Source organism: Dama dama, chromosome 13, assembly GCF_033118175.1.
Source record: "Dama dama isolate Ldn47 chromosome 13, ASM3311817v1, whole genome shotgun sequence".
In the NCBI taxonomy this organism is placed as follows: Eukaryota; Metazoa; Chordata; class Mammalia; order Artiodactyla; family Cervidae; genus Dama; species Dama dama.
The window spans coordinates 56,854,613-56,861,175 of NC_083693.1; positions in this window are offsets into that span (position 1 = coordinate 56,854,613).

Here is a 6,563-nt window from a genome sequence, read left to right on the forward strand (position 1 = left end):
GTTTTTGTCCTGTGGGATCTCAGTTCTCTGCCCAGGGATTGAACCCGTGTCACAATAGTAAAAGCACCAAATCCTAACCACTAGACCAGGGAATAAATGAAGCACCTGCAGTTTTTTCTAACATGGATTGTCTTCTATGTGTTCAGATGGTGACATTATAAGACACTACCCGACTATTTTTGGAGTACTCACTAGAAAAAGTAATACTAAGCATCAGCAGAGTGTCCATATATACTTCATATGTGACATCATAGTCCATATAGTGTTGTAGTCTGCACATACAACTACAATTGTTGTTGTTGTTCAGTTGCTAAGTCGTGTCCAACTCTGCGACCCCATGGACTGCAGCATGCCAAGCTTCCCTGTCCTTCATTATCTCCTGGAGTTTGCTCAAACTCATGTCCATTGAGTCTATGATGCCATCCAACCATCTCATCCTCTATCTCCTCCTTCTCCTCCTGACCTCAGTCTTTCCCAGCATCAATTTCTTTTCCAGTGAGTCAGCTCTTCACATCTGGTGGCCAAAGTATTGAAGCTTCGGTTTCAGCATCAGCCCTTCCAAAGAATATTCAGGGTTGATTTCCTTTAGAATTGAGTGGCTTGGTCTCCTGGCTGTCCAAAGGACTCTCAAGAGTCTTCTACAGCACCACAGTTCAAAAGCCTCAATTCTTTGGCATTCAGCCTTCTTTCTGGTCCAACTCTCACATCCATACATGACTACTGGAAAAACCATAGCTTTAACTCTACGGACCTTTATCAGCAAAGTGATAAAAAATCTGAAAAATAGTCTTGGAATGTTATATTAATTACATGAAATAGTTTTCCATTATAGTATTATCTAGTTTTAAATCAACTTGAATGATGAATCCTTTTCAATGTCAGGAGTTTGTTTTGTCTGTTCTTATTGCAGAATACACGTGGTGATAAATTTTTGTTCATGTTTGACCTTAATGAAACTGTAGATCTTTTTTATTAGTTCCAAAAATGGGCAGAAGACCTAAATAATCAACATCACAATTTATTAGAGAAATTCAAATCAAAGCTACAATGAGGTACCACTTCACACCAGTCAGAATGGCCATCATCAAAAACTCTACAAACAACAAATGCTGGAAAGGGTATGGAGAAAAAAGAGCCCTTCTACACTGTCGATGGGAATGTAAGTTGGGGCAGCCACTGTGGAAAACAACATGAAGATGCCTCAGAAAACTAAAAACAGAATTACCATATGATCCAGCAATCTCTCTCCTGGGCACAGATCCAGACAAGATTCTAACCGAAAAACCTACAAGCACCCCTACGTTCATTACAGCACTATTCACAATAGCCAAGACAACCTAAATCTCCAAACAACCTAAATCTCCATTGACAGATGAATGCATAAAGATGTGGCACATATATACAATGGAATGCTACTCAGTTATTTTTATTTATTTTTAAATTAATTAATTATTTATTTTTATTAGTTGGAGGCTAATTACTTCACAACATTTCAGTGGGTTTTGTCATACATTGATATGAATCAGCCATAGAGTTACACGCATTCCCCATGCCGATCCTCAGTTATTTTTAAAATGCCGTTTGTAGCAACATGGATGCAGCTAGAGATTATGATACTAAGTGATGTAAGTCAGAAAGAGCAAGACAAATAACATAAGATACCACTTACATATGGAATCTAAAATATAACACAAATGAACCTATCTGTGAAACAGAAACAGAACCATAAACATAGAGAACAGACTGGTGGTTATCAAGGGGGAGGGATAGGGTGGGAGGATGGGGCTAGCAAATACAGGCTTTTATACCTAGAATGAATAAACAACAAAGTCCTACTGCATAGCACAGAGAACTATATTCAATATGCTATGATAAACCATAATGGAAAATATTTAAAAAAGAATGCATAAATATATACATATATGTGTAACCAAATCACATTCCTGTACAGCAGCAACACAGTGATGTAATTCAACTCTACTTCAATGAAAAAATTGATAAATTTGCAAAAAATTCAATTATACACAAGAGTTGAGTTGAATTCAGTTTAGTTGCTCAGTCATGTCCAACTCTTTGCAACCCCATGAACCGCAGCATGCCAGGCCTCCCTGTCCATCACCAACTCCTGGAGTCCACCCAAACCCACGTCCATTGAGTTGGGGATGCCATCCAACCATCTCATCCTCTGTCGTCCCCTTCTCCTCCTGCCCTCAATCTTTTCCAGCATCAGGGTCTTTTCCAATGAGTCAGCTCTTCGTATCAGGTGGCCAAAGTATTGGAGTTTCAGCTTCAACATCAGTCCTTCCAATGAACACCCACGACTGATCTCCTTTAGGATGGACGAGAGTTATAGAATTCTAAACTCAAATAGATTTCAGTGATCAGTTAGTCCAATCCCTGTATATAACAAATGAATGTGAGGATAGTAGAGTTTAAGTAGCATATCCAAGGTCAGGGTGTTTATGTCCATTTAAAACCTAGAGCACTTAGTACTAGTTTCATGCCTGTTATATCCTCTTTAAATGTTGGCAAGCCTTGGCATTAAAATTTCTAGCTCTTGTTCAAACAGCAATTGTTTCTATTCCACAGAGTGCCCCACCAGTGTTATACTTCAGTATCATTTCATTCTGCCACTCTGACCAAATCCATAATTATTACTAAGAGTACATGTAATCAAACAAAACAAATGAAATCGTATGATCTGCTCTTAACTCAGTTATAGCTAAAGAAACATAACATGGTTATTTCTAAATTTTTTAAAAAATATTTTTTAAAGTTTTTTTCCTTTTCTTTTTGTCTAATGTTTATTTGATTTCCTAAGAACATAAGTGAAGTCACTCAGTCGTGTCTGACTCCAAAGAACATAAGAATTATTAAAACCATGTAGCAAAGAAGAGAACTCCTACTTGAAAAGGAAGGAGCTAGATTTGTATTTTTACTTTAAAAGGGGAGTAAAGTTTTGGGTTTGGGGTTTCTATAATTAAGTTAGACTTTGCCTCAATTTTCTGGCATCAAGTCAGCTTTGTTGGATCTGGATTCAAAAGCTTAAGAACAGCATTCCCAGAGATAAAGAGTCTGACTGCTCATGCCCAAAGGGTGTGACCTAAGACTAGGTGTGACCTTGAACCTAATAGAATTGCCTCTCTCTAATCTATAGCCAGTGGGTCATAGAGGCTCTCACAAGTGATGAGCTGTATCTTGTGGAGCATGGTAATTTTTAGAGCAATGGTTCATTAATCTGACTACCCAAGATGGACTCTCCCCTTCATCCACTTCCTAGTTGTATGATCTGGGAATGTTATATAACCTTTTCTGAGCCAGTTTCTTCATCTGAAAATAAACATAATAATTGTACTTACCACTTAGAATAACAACATATCATGATAATCTGTATAAAACATATAGCCGAAAGAAAGAGAAAAGCAGTTTCTGAGAACCTGAAATTAGCCTGGCTCTGTCTGTGGGTCGGGAAGATCCCCTGGTGGAGGACATGGCAACCCACTCCAGTATTCTTACCTGGAGAATCCCATGGACAGAGGAGCCTGGCGGGCTACAGTCCATAGAGTCGCAGAGAGTCAGACGTGAATGAAGCGACTGAGCATGCACACATGGTCAGGCCTAAAAAATCACATGTAGGTATTTAACCAAGGAACAGGACTCCTCAGAATTGTCCTCCTCAAAATTGTCCCCATTTCCTGACAGCAAACCTCCACTGTCCCCACATCACCTACTAAAGCCCAATGCCTATGACAGTGTCCGACACATAATAAAAAACTGATAAACCTAGACAGCATATTAAAAAGCAGAGACATTACTTGGTCAACAAAGGTCCGTCTAGTCAAGGCTATGGTTTTTCCAGTAGTCATGTATACATGTGAGAGTTGAACTATAAAGAAAGCTGAGCATAGAAGAATTGATGCTTTTGAACTGTGGTGTTGGAGAAGACTCTTAAGAGTCCCTTGGACTGCAAGGAGATCCAACCAGTCCATCCTAAAGGAGATCAGTCCTGGGTGTTCACTGGAAGGACTGATGTTGAAGCTGAAACTCCAATACTTTGGCCACCTGATGCGAAGAGCTGACTCATTTGAAAAGACCCTGATGTTGGGAAAGATTGCAGGCAGAAGGAGAAGGGGACGACAGAGGATGAGATGGCTGGATGGCATCACTGACTCAATGGACATGAGTTTGGGTAAACTCTGAGAGTTGGTGATGGACAGGGAGGCCTGGCGTGCTGCGGTTCATGGGGTCACAAAGAGTCAGACACGACTGAGCGACTGAACTGAACTGAACTGAAACGTTAATTGGATGACTGAATTTGTTAAAGTTTAATGGCATAAAGGGACAAGTGAAATTTCAGACTATGGCCAAGGAGAAAAGAAAGTACCTGACAAAGTATGGTAACACAGAAAAATTCTACGGTGTGTGCTAAGTTGTTTGAGTCATGTCCGACTCTTTGAGAACCTATGGACTGTAGCCTGCCAGGCTCCTCTGTCCATGGGATTTATCAGGCAAGAATACTGGACTGGCTTGTCACACACTCCTTCAGGAGTGCGATCTCCAAGCCAGAGATCAAAGCCATGTCTCTTATGTCTCCTACATTGCCAGGTGAGTTCTTTACCACTAACACCACTTGGGGAGCCCCAAATTCTAGGGGAGTAAATCTTAAAGAATAAGGAGGAAAAGATAAAATGGATGGACTAAGCTATATTTCTCACTTGGAATGCTTTCTAAAAATTTCAGTTTCAGAGTCCTACAACCAATAAACAGAGTCAGAAACTCTGGAGGAGAGAGCTATAGGACCCAGGAGTCTGTATTTTAAAGAATTTCTTCCAGTTAATTCTTGTATACGCTAATACTTGAAAATATCTGCCTAATAGGACATAAAATACAGGGACAAATTTTTCATTTAGTTCTGTAAGTTTGACTTAGCAGATGCCGCTGTCATCAATAAACAGACATTCTGTGCTCACAACCTTCATATTACTCCCACAGCCAAGAACCAGTGTGAGAAACATTGAAACATAAAAATCTTTCCACTGTAAACTAAGAAGTGACTGGAAATCTTTAAAAACAGGGCCTCAGAAGCAGTTAAGTATCTTAGAAATAGTTCTTCCTAGGAAGAAATGGTTATTATAGTTTTAGAAGTTCAGATTTCTAAAAAGTTTTTCTTCAGAATAACTTCATCAACAAAACATAGTTTCTTTTCAACTGTCTCATAGCTCAATCAAAACATTCAAAAATTCTTATTGCAGGGGACTTCTCTGGTGGTCCAGTGGTTAAGATTTCACCTTCAATACAGGGGCTGCAGGTTCTATCCCTGGTCGGGAAGCTAACATGTCTCATGACCAAAAAAACAAAACATAAAACAGCAGCAGTATTGTGACAAATTCAATAAAGTCTTAAAAAAAATACCTGGTGCAATTTCCTATTTATAACCATATCAAACGTGTTCCAAAATTCATTCCTTAATTCTTTTAAGCCAGATTAGTTTTAAAGAGCAGACAGTAACCCTTATAAATGTTTAATTAATTTCCTCTCTCTCAAATTATTGATGTCCTTTATTACACACTTCTTTTGAAAAAATTTTCTTATTATTTCCTGGGACGAGCTTTGTTCCATTTTGTTATCTCTCTTCTTGTCTCCTTAATCCATGTGTAGTTTTGCCATGCACTTATATACGGAGTCCAGTATTAAGAATTGTTCCCTTTGTGGTTGATCTAGTAGGTTTTTTCCTACAGAAAAATGGGGAGAAATTGCTAATAAGCTAGTTTCCAAAGAAAAAAGTATGTGTAAGAAAATCCAGAAATGACACATTATGATTTCTAATTTATTCTTGATCATCACCAAAATGTTTGGTGACAGGAGTGTTTCTCCACATCTCTTGTAAGTTTGTTTTTTCTAAAATCAGTAAGATTTTTTAACCAAATAACTTTTTAATTTGCAGCCAGACAATTTCTTTCCATGTCTCCAATTGTTTAGTTAGTATTTATAAGCACCAATTCTTAAGCGCTTAACCTAAGATTGTCCTTACTTTACTCCAGTTTAGAAAGTTACATTCTGGTTTTAAAATAAATTGTTTGCAATCTAAAGACTGATTTAAGAACAAACAAAAAAGCCTTAAATTAAATAGACCTTAGAAAACAATTGTATTCACTCAGAGCTTGTTTAGAAAAGACATAGTACTTTGTTTAGAAGAGACTTAGTACTTTCATTGTTTCTTGCAATTTGTGACCTAGCATAAGTTAACTTAAATCCATTTCTGCCTTGTTCACTCACTAGTAAAGTAGAAATAATAGTACCCCCTCACAAGATTGCCCCGAGATTAATAATGATAACTTCTGGGTGTTGGCATTAGCTTTGTTCTTTGCACTATTTAAGAAATCTTTCTTAAAAAAGAAAAAGGGATGGCTACTCTAGTAATAAACTTCATTTTGGATAAATATAAACTGATCTGTGGCACAACCAAGTACAAGAAATTCCTCTGGGATACTAGTTTTACATTCATTTGGCATCAGATAAATCTGGGTTGGAATTGGCTCTTCTCTTCTGTTGTTCTTGTTCAT